Here is a 14084-nt window from a genome sequence, read left to right as displayed (position 1 = left end):
TGTATTGCTCCGCGAGGTCACCGTGATGTTCCCGCAATCGGTTCCCTCGCGAGCTGCAGCTAGGGTTGCCACCAGGCCGGTATTATACCGGCACGGCCGGTTATTTGCTCGCTCTGCCGGTTGCCGGTAGCAAGGTGATACCGGCAGCCTTTTGCCGGTATTTGTGGCTCAAGACTTTTCATATGGGCTTTTGCGGGGTTTTCCCTTCAACATTCCACTACAGCTTGAATAAATCTGGAGCATAGACCCAACTCCGCAGTCACCAGTTCTTTCCTTAGTTATTCATTATTATTATTATTACACACACGAACATATGTTTCCTCGTATTTGCTTTAGCTCTCTCTCTCTCTCTCTCTCTCTCTCGTTTTCTGTGTGTGCTCTTCTACCACTCACTTCCCTTTCCCGCGGGCCTTTCCTCCTTTCCCTCTATTCCACCTCCTCTCCCTCAGCCGGTATTTTTCACTACGTAAGGTGGCAACCCTAGCTGCAGCTTGTCCAACTGGGGTACGTCATTGGCTAGGAGAGCGAAATCTCCCTCACCTCCAGCGCCTAGAATTCGGCGCTGCTATACGCTGGAATATAGTGACGTGTCCCGGTTCCAAGGATAAGGAGAGACTCGCCCGGAATATGCGCTTTGAATGGAATTGTTTCATGTGAAAGACGCTCGCTAGAAGCAAAAGCATTTCATTTTGGGATATCGTGAGCTACGTTCTTTCATTGGGCATAATAACTGGAGAATTTTGGTCGACCTGTGTATATATGTATAGGGCGCCCCTTTAAATAGTTTACCGCTATGTACAAAACCGCAATAGATCATGCTGCATACTTCGCAGAAATATGGGAGTACGGTTAGGTTGTCAACGAACAGAACTCTAGCACGTGGCCGGCCTTTGGATTATGATTTGGATAGTTCATACTTTGCTGCTCAAAATAGATTCGTTGTTCGTCTGATGGTGACTCTTGCATCAGGAAACGGGTGGCCTGTGATCAGCGTATGGAAGTTGGTCAGTGCAGTCTTCGGTCGCTTTCCTGGTTTCCCGAGTCTACCTCTGCGTTGGCAACCTGCATCCTTTTGGGGCACGTCACGTGCCTATAATAATAATAATTGGTAGTAGATTTACACGTAAGGTGAGTCCGCGAACAGTTGTGTGGTTACATCTGCACGTGCGGCGGGCTAGGACTGTGGATAATTTCGACCACCTGGGGTCCTTTTGACGTGCGCGACACATGCTTTTTCCATGTAGATCCATTGTAGCGAATAACGGCACTCAGTTGTGAGCACTGTGTCTGCCTGCCTGCTTGCTTGCTTTTCAGAGGTTGAGAATGGTCAGCCAAAACAAATGCCCCGCCACACTTGTCGAGATCGTTGTCCATTCCTGATTTCCACGTCTCCTGCGGACGAGACACGGTAGTCCAGATCTCAGCTGAGACGCCTCGATGCATTGAGGAAGTCCAACTCCAAAGGCATGTTCATGAAGTGACTGACAAGGATGCCGAGGGAACCTATCAAACTTTTCAGTTGAAACGTAACGTCACAACGGCGATTCGGAGGAACTTCGTTCCAGGCAATGGGGGCACTGACTGGAAGTTTTTTGTCGTCCAGTGCAGTCCAATATCCAGTGGGGTAAGGGAGAATCTGCACTGACCCTGGAACTAATGGAGCGTCTCCCTCCAATTGTACCTACAAGGGGTGGCACTTTCTCCCCTTTCGTGGAACCGGCGACACTGCCCACTATTGCATTGTATCTTCTTTTATTATTATTAATTCATTGCACGTGTAGACTGTATAGAGACTGCCGCAGCATGCGGATAGCACTTGCCTCTGGAAAACAACATTCGTGATTGAGCTATCGTGCATCACAGTATGTTTTGTCCTAAGTAGCCCCTGCGCAAAAAAAAAAAAAAAAAAAAACTTCATGTCCATTCATATTCATTCATCCGCAGTATGTGTTGTCGGTATTACAACAAATCGCTTCTCATGCCGTAGACATCACCTTGTGGACAGCAAAATCGTTAGCCGTGATAGGAATACGTTTCACCGATTCTTACACAACATCGTCATTGACCCTCGTGAGCAACTCGACTTCGTTCAGAGACGGCCACTCCCCAGTGTAAAGAACAGACGCAAACACGCAAAAGCTCCTTGACATGACCCGGCGCATACGAACTAGAAACAGGTTCACCTCCCCCGCACCGGTCGCTTACACGAAGATGTGGAGCAAACGGGATAATATGACCTGGACCTCTTCAAGGATCCCCCGGGTGCGCGTCTATCTTATCGCCGCGTTCAGACAGTTCAGCACTGTGCGCTCGACCACTCGATAGCCTCAAACGCGCGCCGCGCACGATAAAGAGATATCTGCACAGTGGCGTCTGGCCCCCGCAAATGGCTGTACCTGAAGAAAACTTCGATAGCCTTTGACGTAATCGTCTTTGTCTGGAACAATCGGTTATGCCTCCCCTGCAGACGGCCGATGCGCGTACCGCGCACAATCCTTTCCGGTGTAATGACATACAGATTGTGTTGTATCACTTGTGTATTGTGAGAGGGTCGGCAGGGTAACGTTGCAACACAGGGGCGGTGATGAAACGTTTCTTTGCACTTGCAAACTCAAATCTTTGGTAATGATACGCGTAGGGCGGAATAGACAAGTTCTCCTTGTTCGTTTGGAGTGCTCTCGCTCTAAGGTACTCGAAAGGTCAGACGGATCGAAAATGGAATGAGAGGGTGGAGATACGCGGGACTTGACACGACAGTCTGTGATATGTGCGCCAAATGCTCTTCGTGCGTTCCCTGTGAGCTACTTTGGGATGTAGACAACATAGCGGTCGTATGCGGCGGGTGCCGTTCTTTATAACTTAGAAATTGTGAACAAAGCATTAAAAGCTGGTGTAACGATCTGGCTGGTATCATTTCCTTGAGCTTGAGGAGGTGCTATATAGACAGGTCCCCGATCTTGAACTTTCACATGGCAATCGTTATCGTTATATTCAGGGTTCGCTTTGGTAGGGTGTACCTCGAAATAAATGGATCAAAATTCACGTTGCAGAATAAACTGCTGAAAATTAACTCTTCGTGTTCCCTGATTCAAAATTAACTGCTCAAAATACAGAGTCGCGTTCTGATTGGATGGCCAGCCGGTGGGACGGCATCGTGGAATTTCCCTGGAGTGTTGGGGCTGGGATGATTAATATACGCGGCAAAATATAGTTCATGTGGTCGGGCGCGTTTTCTTATTCCACTCGAGTAGCCAGCGAGTTCAGTAATGACGTAAGAGCCTTTATCATCACGTGACTTCGGAATAGCCACCTTTGCTCAAAATGGCGGTTCCGATGACGTAATTTGGGAAATTTGAAATTCAGTAATTCTACTCTTTTCAGCAGTTTTGTGGTGTTATATGTGTGCAGTTCATAACATGCTGGCTATACCTATCTCTGAACAACAACGAAAGAGGGACGAGTTCAGTTTCTCCTCTTCTTTATTTTTTTTTTCGCTACAAACAAACAAACAAACGGAAGAGAGCGATATTTCATAATAAATAAGACACATTGTGACGCTCTTTGTTTTTAGTGCCTTGAGACTTCGCTTTTGGTGCCAAGCTAGGTGATGATATTCTCATTTATTATTTCAAAGCGTTTCAAAGCGTCGGGTTTAGTGTAGTTTCCCTTTCTTTTATTAATAACGCGCCCTTGAGTAGCCAGTCCCGAGTGGCTCGAGACTACCCTCTCCATTTTTTTTCTTTTAAAATCAATCAAGGAGATATAAGCCACGAGTACACGTGCGTATGAATAAATGTGAAAACTGTCGATAATGGCCATATAATACTGTTTGTACTTGACATTATTGGGTGTGCAGCACTTATTGCGTGGCTTCAAAGTCGGAAATTTCACACTTATTAAGCAATCAAGCGATTTATTTATTTCGCGACCAGAAAAATTGAGACTGGGGGTTTCGCAACCGAGAATATCGAGGTCCTCCTCTTTGATAGGCTCGTGCAAGAGCTCGTGGCAAATCACGGGCCGAGGTGATGCATTTGGGACAACGACGAGTGCATGATCCGGCTTCAGGACTATAGAGTCAACTGACTACAGTGTGAGTGTATAGCCCAGTGGCGGATCGAGAGGTGACGGGGATTGCCACCAAAATGTCATTAATACCTTGAATTTTCTTTTTCCCCTTCACCACTATATACGCGCTGAGGGTCTGGATCCCCCCCCTCCCCCCCCGGTCTAGTCCTGTCTACTTGTGTTGTGTTCGTGTCCCTACGCCTCAATCCGAAGGAAATGATACCATTAAAAGTTGGGACGCACATTTGAAGCGGGGGAGGGCCCCGGTCCGAAGCTTGGTGAGGGCGCGGAGGATGGCACACAGTGCCATGAAAACAATAGCGCGTGGCGTGTAAGACCTTCTTAAATCTTCTTAAATCTATCTTAAATCTTATTAAACATATCGACAGGCAACCTGCAAGGAAGATACTATTTTGCCTTCAAGTTAAATAATGCATTTTATTTGTACGTGACACGAGGCATAATATGAACAGATGGTTGTCCGGCAACCTATAATGGCTGAAGGACAGTGCAGTTCTAGCTGACCTGGAACTACTCTTAATCGAAAACACACTTGCTCGTGACGGCGCCTGAGAAGGATTACCGGGAAAAAGGAAAATACTTCCCTAACAGTACCCTAGCCGGCAGCAACCCAAGTTGGCGTCTGTTTCAGTCGGCGCTCCAGATCAAGCCTCCCCAACCGTCTCCAGGAAAATCTCGCGGAGAGGATATTCGATCGCACGTGGCTCTTTTTTTCTTTATTTCGTACCTGGCTCGTGACGCAATCGGATGGCTGCGCACACGTGGTGAAGGGGGGCTCTCCTATTGCGACACATGTGCTTCGATGACGCAAAGAACTTATATTGATTCTCGCTTCGTGCTCGTCTTGAGAAGTTCCGCACGCTCGAAAGACAAGCCTCTTTCATGCACTACTATAGTTATAGGCTCCGCTTATGCTCATCGATGCATGACATACATTGAAGTGATTCTGGCTGTCTCGCTCTCGGTCGGATGCACCTGTTAACGTTGAAGCTGCTTGCTTCGAAGCTTAACTCGAGCTGACGAAATCCCGACACAATGTCCCGACGCCTGACGCAATACGCGAAAGCTCTTCTTTTTCTTCTCGTAAGAGTATCTCAAAACCCTGCGTTATTTCTTTTTCCTTTTTTTTTCCCCTCTTTTCCTCCACCTCTGTCTGGCTGACCTTTCCTTTTTTTTTCTTTCTTTAAGTAAACCTTCGTAACCCCACAACCCCCTCCCGCGTTATTTCTAACGCATGCATTTCAAGCAAAGACCTGCACTGAAGGAAGCCAAAGGTTTTCGAGTGGTCAACTTAAACCACTTTATTCTGCTTCAGTTTCAAAGCTACGCAACAGTACTCATTGCACACGACACATAAACTATAGGCACACATAGGCAGCGCTTGTGTACGGTAACCCGGCATTGCGCCCTCCGTAAGACGATAACATAATAGCCACCTATGCGAACTTACGAACTCTTCCTTCCGAGCATAGCGACATTATTCTTTGGTCATTGTAAAATCTTCGCACAAAGTTGATCGCCTCAAGCGATACAGTCACGCCCGAATAACCAAATCATCCAGGTAATTACAGCGGAACGAAGAAGGTCAGTTACAGGGGTAAAGATGCAGCACAGCGTGGATTCGACCGCCTTTGTCGCCAGGGGAGTGTGAAATACATAATCGTTGTGTGTGAACACTTTTTTGAAGCTGAGTGAAAATTGTTGACGATCATCCCGTTGACAGAGTGGATTGCGAAGCGAAGCGCTCCCAGCTCTAATTCGACACGCGTGTCCCAGCCCAAATTTAACGAGGCAACTGCCTGGAACGCCGTTGGAAATGAAACGCTTTGCTGAACCGCGCTCTTTCCCGCCCGCTTATTATTATTATTATTATTAAGCTATTTGTGCTAAATCTCCTACACGCAATAATAATTCGTTCTTGTTCTCTTTTTTACCGGAAGAATTTTTATCCAACAGCGAGGTACGTTGACGTTGGCAACGTATCGCTCAGTTTGGGAAAAGACAGATCGAGAGAATACAGAAATGAACAGCACAAAACAGTCCATCTATATTTTCCCCGCAGGCTCGGGGGTATATGATGTTACATCAAATATACACCGGCTCGATTGCATATTATGTTCATGTTCAACGAGGTACACCTTCGTGTGGCGTAGCATTGCAGTCCCTATTCATACAGTTATTTGCCACAGTAACAGACACCGCAACAGGTTTATATGTATACTCCCGGAACTGGACGCCGTTGATGAAGCAAATATTGCCGTTTCAAGTTGCGCTCTGTACAAGACGCTTGAAATAGCTTCGTTAAAAGGTGGACCAAAGTATGGGGCGCTGACATCGTAACCACTGCACGCTTGTGAGGCTTCCTAATTATGAGTATGCAGTGAAGCGGCCGCGAGCACTGTAGTTATTCGCATATATTTGCACTACTGTAATCATTCGCATAAGCACGGTTTATTAACAAGAGTCTATGTGAGCGCGGCGAAATTTGTTAAGCTGCTCCTCGTCACTGACGACTTATCGTAACATCCGTATCAATGGTGTCAGCCACTTGAAAAGGAGTGTCTGCTTTGCTCTGTGTATCGTATTCATGGTGCAATGGGCAGCCAAGATACTTTCGTAGAAGCTCCTGCACTTTATTCACGTCGTCAGATGCCGCCATTGTGACAGAGAGTTCTACAATAAAGCAGTGTCGCAGTGTCTATTAAAATTTTGAAGCGTCTCTGGAAGGTTTTACAACTTGAAAAATGTCATAGAAGGCACGTCCATTTATGTAGCTAAATGTGGAAATGTATTAACGAGCGATTGTAGGTCCTCTGTGTCACCTTTCTTCTGTTTCTTTTCTCTGTGTGTGAGACAAATGCGACATACATGCAGAATGCAATGTCGGGGAAAACTGTCACTCTGAGAAATGTCGCACGAGGAAGAAGAACGTTGGAACAAGAACAGTGAACTAAGCTGTCGTGCGACTGGGAGCGGAAGTCTGACAGCCTAGCAGAGAAATTCCCACTTCTCCGGTGGCTGGCTCATGTTGCATCTTTGCATCTATGGCGGCTGCATAACAATAACTGTCGCCTCTGCAGCAACTAGCCGTTACTACTAGAATCACCAACGAAATATGTTCTTCCCTTCCTCTTATACGAATATTTGAGTGGTTGTCTAGCGGGAAAAAAAAAAAAAAAGAACGCGGAATGTATCTGCATTTCACAGCGGTTTTCGCACTGAATTTCACACATTCGTGGGGATGAAGCGATGTTCGGGTCCGTGCAAACATTATTTTCGATTTTGGTTCACGTCTAGGTTTTTACGATAAAATGCAGTACATACGGACGAAGTACCCGTCAAATCACCATTTTGACAGCAGCACAGTTCCCGCCCGAACTAACCTTACAACACGGCGGAATGCTTTGGCTGCTCGCATAAAATGTCGCTGACATTCGCCGCACAAAAAAATGAGGGAATGCTCGCGAAAACTAGTGCATATACGCTTCGAAAGACATCCCTTTAACCACAATGCAAAAGCTGTCAACTTGCATTCGAGTAAACTTCCCACAACCCTGCAAAAAACATGAAACTTTTCAAGGTCGCATCGCTAACAAACAAAACTGGCAAGTGCGTTCACTCCTTGCATGCAAATGCCACCAACTGTCACGCAACCCAAGCTAGCATGATCGCCATTACACGTGACACGAGCGTGACACCCTTTGTGTCCCCACGAGTGGTGTCACCTCACGCGCTGCGCAAACTTCACTCACCGCCTGAAGGCTGGTCCGGCGTGCTGGGGCCAGCATACTTGGCCTGGCTTCACAGTGTCTGGATGGGGTCAGGTAACCACGAGGTAGACATGTTTTCCGGTCGAGTGGCAAGGGGCGGGGGTCTGGGGCGTCCGGCGGCCGCCGAGACCAGGGGCGCACCGCGCGACACCGAGCGGGCGTCGGTCGAGGTAGCTGACGTCAGTATAGGTTGAGCCGCCGCTGCTGCAGCCAAGTGCCGGTGGAGCGTGGCAGCAAAGATCAGAAAGCTAGCGGTGTGCGCGCAGGGCTCGGAGGGACAGCGTACCGCACATCGAAGTTGACTCACGCTGCAATAGCACGCGCGACGATCCGTCATCCTCGCACAATATTTCTTGCTTACTGTGTTCGCAGTTTCTTTACAGTTCTATTTCACATAGCCCATAACACGCGGGGAAGTCGCAACACTGACAAAGGTTGCCCTCGCAATGAAGCATTGCAGTTCAACTACAGCAGATATATATATAATCGCGTGTTTCGGTGTGGGTGATTACTCGCTGCAAGTAAGCAGTTTCCCGTGCGAGAGAGATAAATATGTTTATTTACCAAATTGGGGGGGGGGGGAGCTGTGTGAAAATTGGAGACATGCGTGAGATATATGTAAGGGCGTATGAATCAAACACTTCAGCAAAAATATGATTTGAAATTCTGGAGATATGGAAATGCAACGCCGGCACCAGTGAAACACTTAAGTTCGCAGCCAGATTTTTTCCACACAAAAAAACTATTCGGCCTAAATCACTAGCTTTACCAGCTGTTACCACCATATGTGATGTGACGTGTTGTTGTTGTGATGATGAGCTTCCAAATATATCAAAATAGGAGGTGGGTGGGACCTTCTTGCCTGATCTGACGTGAAATCGACCAAATATAATGTGTGTAGAAAAACCTAAGTTTCATTTGCGCACATAACTCATTGCCTGTTTATGGGACGAATTTCCGGTGGCGCATGACGATGCATCTACGCGAGCTCAACCTACAGTGAAACCGTGAAACTCCAAACTCCGCGTAACAAAACAAATGTTGGGACTGAACTTGTGCGCTGTAAATTGGGGGCCCCTGAGACATGTGTACAGGTACCGCTATAGGGACCGGGGGGGGGGGAGGGGGTAATGGCAGGATCAGCTCACCATTGTTGGCCACACAGAAGTGGGTGTCGTCACGATTATAGCCAAAGAGGAAAAGGAAGAAAAAAGGGATGGAGGATGAAGGGTGGAGATGCGTGGAGGGTGCGTGAGTTCGTCGGGGAGAGCAAAGTGTAAGAGGGGTCGTTGAGCAAGACCCGCCTCCTGCAGAACGAGAACAAGGTTTCGGGGTAGAGGATGTCCGCTAGCGTGCCAGGGCTGGAGTGAGGAAGATGGGCCGATATAGGGGCGCTAACGCTGCAGACACCGAAATAACAGATGCGATGTGATGTGATAGAAGAAAAAAAATTGGGTTTAAGTCACGACAAACAGAAATAACAGAAACGAGCATCCATGTTGGACTTCATTTCGGTTACTGCACTGGTAGCGCCTCTAGCGATACTATAGGCAACTCTCCGGAGACGGCCACGCTGATATGGATATAATCTGTTCCTTTCTAGTTCCGTCCCTACATTTATTTCCTTACGCAGCGTTTAATTCCCACGATTTTTCTGTATGTTTAGTTTTCATACATGCGTCGTCATGCGCCTGTCGACCGATAAGTATACAATGGCGAGTTTTAGTATATCGTACGCTATCGCCTTTGCGTACGCAAGGGATAGCGTTAGTGGTTCTGCGCACGCGCAGGACATAAACGGAGCTTTGTGCATTGCGCAGAACCTCCACGCATCATTTACGTACGCAAAGGCGACCGGCGTACGAAAAACTAAAACTCACTATTGGGTTACGTGTGCAAATGTGACTGGTTTTTCTCGAACGCACCCTCTACATGTACACTGAGAGAACGAGAACAGCTGACAGATATTCTTAAAAAGCAAATCGCGAAGAAATGGAGAACAGCTTTGCCTTTCGTTTCCTGCCACATGCGCGTATATCGGCCTTGTATGTTTTTATGTACTGCAAGCTCAATTAAACGTGAGCAATTTTGCTGCATTTTGTGACGACAGTTTTCGAAATGCGTGCTCGCCATTCCCTGTAGAAACTTTGACGAATAAAAAAACGGAAGAAAAGAAGAGTATTTAAGAGGAGCGAATTGGGGGGAGGGGGGGGTCGAAGTAGCTTGCCGGTGTGGTGGTGGTGGTGGTGGTGGTGGTGATGATGGTGAAAGGGCTTGCCGTTGTCGGCCTCACGTATGTGGGCAACGTCACACAGGTGGGCAAGGAGCGAATGGCGTGGGTAATAAGTGACGTATGATTTGTTTATTTATTTATTTATTGTTTCCACAATGTGGTGGAGCCGGAGCAAAAAGCTACCAATGTAGCTTGCCGGCGGAGGCCCCGGACACCTATACAGTGCAGCGACAATCAATTGAGTGGCACACAGCAAAGCTAAACAGCAACATTGATAACAAAACAATGACAACACAAAAGGAAACGCATAACAATACGCGTACCCCCGCGCTGTTACCAAAACAATGATTTTAACTGTTTGTTTGATGGCACCTTGACGTTAGTAAAGAAGCCAAATGTGTTTAATACTCGTGGGAGTTGACGGGACAAGCTCTGTTCGCCATAAGCTGTTCGGGCTCTTGGATATTCCCATGTGGCATATCTCCTAGTATGATAGCAACTTTGTTTCAGCTTGAGATCGGCAAATTTAACGAACGGCAAATTTACGAATAGGGGACAGGCTTTAGCTTTGAAGCGTCACGTTATAGCCAAGAAAGCCGATGTGAGAGCCTTGCACTCCACTTTAGGAGCATTTGGACAGGCTATACTGGCACATCTATCCAAAGATATCAAAACTAACCTCCAAGCACTTATATGCAGACAACTGTAAGAAAAAAAAAGTAAAGAAACCAACGAACGTCGTATGACTCGCAATTTCAGCTTCGTTTATCCATGGAATGGAGTGCCTTCTCTCATTTCTTCCATCCATGCATAAATTGAATGTTCATTCATTTGCAGATGACGCCATGAGCCATAAGAAGAGACTGTTGAGAATTGATAATCGATCCTGTGAAAATAATCTCCATCTCCTGCGATTTTCGTTCCTGGATGTTTGCGTTTTGTCAGAAATGGAAAATAATAATTCGTGGTAGATTTATACGCCAAGTAAGGCTATACTTGTGTGGCGACATGCTGCAAGTGCTGCAGGGCAGAACTGAGGATAATTTCGACCACCTGGAGTTCTCTAAAGCGCGTCGCTCGTGAAAAATTGGACCCCTGTGGGCTTGAATATATTCCAATCAGGTTAATGTCACGAATCATGTGCAGACAATAATTTCGCCACCCGCATTCGAGTCTGCTTTCCCGTGTGAGACGTATATACATGAGAGTGTCGCTGTGAAGATTTGTGAAAAAAAGAAGAAAAGAAAGGAAAGAGCTTTGAGTGTGGGAAAAGGGCTGCGACTTCGACAAACCTTGGAACAGTTTCATTTAATTTCTCTCTCTCTCTTCTTTCTTGCCAGCAATAACTTTAGACTTTTCACACGTCCGTATCCAGTAGCAAGTCTGTTCTGATTTGAAAAGTACAGCAAGGCAATGTTAACGCCACAAAAAGTAGTATGTGGCAGTCTTTGTTTGTTAGTTTTCTCTTTCTTCGCTTCCTTTCATCTTAATTTGTCATTTCGTTTTGTTCAAAAATAAAGTTCGAATATACAAATAATAACTGGGACTACAGGGAAGACCCGCGTAGCTACCGGTCCCGTAACCGAAAATTACACAGCACTTCAAATTTGCCTCGTGAGGAAAAAATATATAACAACAACAAACAGAAATCGGAACAGATTCGGAAAAGTTACACAGTGGATCGCTTTACTTCTCGTTTGAATTGGTGAACAGATGGAGCCTGTCTACTTGCTAAAGGTTTCCAGAGTTTAGCATCGGAAAATGCTATTGTAAATTGTCCAAAGTTAGTTCTTGGAGCAGAGAGTAAATTTATCTGTTCCGAGTGGATGTGCAGAGGTATATGGAGCTGTAAAGTGCTTATGGATGACTCATGGATCCTATGCAATAATTTATAAACTAGTACTGCAAGCTTTACCTTTAGAAGGTCGGAAAAAATCGACATCAGGAAGAACATATTAGCCTGTATGAAACGTCCGATCCGAGTGTCGCGCATGCGCATTAGTTGTAGGACGCGTGATTTCGCTCAAACGACCACGCTCTCAGTCGGTTCGACCGATTGGCATTGGGATCGCGAAGCAAGATGGCGACTGTTTGCAGCAAGTGGAAAGTTGAGTTGTTGAGTTGCAGGGCATGTTACAGTGGGATTGCCACGTATGTTGACTGTTTCGAACAATGTGTATCATCTGCGGGAACTTCTTGGATGTAACGACGTATTGAATTGGGCATTCCACACTTTTCAACCTCCAATCTTGCCATGCTGCTTGGGCATTTGTACAACACGGGTACGTACCATTTTCTGCATTTTCAGTCAATATGGGGTGTACACGGGCAATATGGGGCCCATATTGCCAGGATTTTCCCTATATTGGCTCAAACTTGGCAATATGTGGCCCATATTGCCAAGTTTGAGCCAATAATATGGGGGAAATCCTGGCAAAACGGGTCCCATATTGGGCCCGTATCGCCATTGACCAGCCAATATGGGTCCAACATTGTGTGCTGCTCGGGGTGTGTCATCTCGCTACCATGGTTCCTGCATTTGCTCTAATTGGTCGTTCCTCCTGCAAATTTGCTGGGTGACTTCTTTCAGTTTTCCCGCTGTACGCACGATTTTTGAGTATTTGTTTCGTACATTCTTTTAACACTTGGCAGATCTACATTCCTAGAAATTTCCCCAAAACTTGCTTGTATTTCATTTCTTAAGGTCTCATTTTATGTCACCATCACATCAACTAGATATATTGTTTCCCCTCTATTTGATAAAGTGATAAGGCCAATTTCCAAGCTACACGTACATTTCTGCGGTCAATGCTGCTTGGAAACTCCCTGCTGGGGGCATTACGAGCTCAAACTTGTTTCCACGTTCACTCTCGAGGCGAAAAACTTTAGGCTTCCCTCGGTTCAACGTGGAGACAACAGAGATTCAACCTGTATTCTGTATTTGTGTTGAGTACTGCGTATAGCCCATGCTTAGTAACGTGATATGACTGTTCCCGACATTTATTTTTAAACGGCAGCCGCGGGAAAACGATCACGCTACCTGAAATAGACGACTAACAAAGCGTGCCGTCTGCGAGGCAATTAAGATGGCGGAGGCATTTATATATATATATATATATATATATTTATCATGGGAAATACATTCCTCTTACGTGTGGTATTCCGAAATACACGCTCCCGTTACGAATAGTGAAGGTAGCAGAACTGCTACTCGGCAACCGAAAATAGTATAGCGAATATATGTTGTAGGAGCTAGCGCTAATAGCTTTTATTTTTGACTCTATTTCGCCCACTTTAAAGAATGATTTTACCTATATTTTCTTGCACCCACACATACACACACACACACATAAAAAAAAACGGTGTCTGCTTTTCGGTGGACATCGTGCCAAACATGTTTAATGCACTTCAAATCACTATAGTGACGGGAAATTTTCGGTCACGTATAGTCCCAGACGAACCTACACGATGGCCTGCCCTATAAAGCTAGCGCTTTAAAAGAAAAAGACCAAACAATTCAATGGCGTGCCGAGCTATACGTGGCCAGAAAGTTTGACTGCTTTGACCTTGAGGAAATCAGAGAATATTGTCACACAGCGCAGTGGTGTTGCAGCTAAAATGCGGGTCTTCTAATTCTTGCCACCATTTGTGCAGAATGGCCTCTCTGAACTTGTTCCCACGCGCATTCACCGCTGATGACTGCACTCAAGGAACCACGTGACCGGAGCTCTGTACGAAAAGACCCAAATGAGCGTGACTTCTGAAGCGCAATCAAAAGCTCGTCTCGCCCGTATTCTCTGCCCACGGTTGATCCGAACGGAAGCACTTCCTTTACGCGTTCGCATCAGGAACGCCGCGCGAATGAAAGTGTATGACGATGATGAGGATAGGGATCAACTTCTTGGGAATGAAGTAACACGACATCTTCCATAGGCTGAAACGTGGTGTTCACGTAGAGTCTTTCGATGCGCGTCGTTGTTGTCGGACGGTTG

General features: G+C 46.3%; 1 protein-coding gene across 1 annotated transcript in view; it reads right to left on the bottom strand.

The window, feature by feature from the left end:
• Positions 1–8037, bottom strand: part of LOC135377466 (uncharacterized) — a 76612-nt gene extending 68575 nt beyond the window's left edge. The window contains exon 1 of the mRNA XM_064609875.1: positions 7842–8037. The gene's annotated coding sequence lies outside the window, so the exon portion shown is untranslated. The remainder of the gene's footprint in view (positions 1–7841) is intronic.
• Positions 8038–14084: the final 6047 nt, after the last annotated feature.

The sequence above is a fragment of the Ornithodoros turicata genome, chromosome 1 (assembly GCF_037126465.1).
Source record: "Ornithodoros turicata isolate Travis chromosome 1, ASM3712646v1, whole genome shotgun sequence".
Classification (NCBI taxonomy): Eukaryota; Metazoa; Arthropoda; class Arachnida; order Ixodida; family Argasidae; genus Ornithodoros; species Ornithodoros turicata.
The sequence above is the reverse complement of the archived record's forward strand: the minus strand, read 5'-3'. Positions and strand labels throughout refer to the sequence as shown.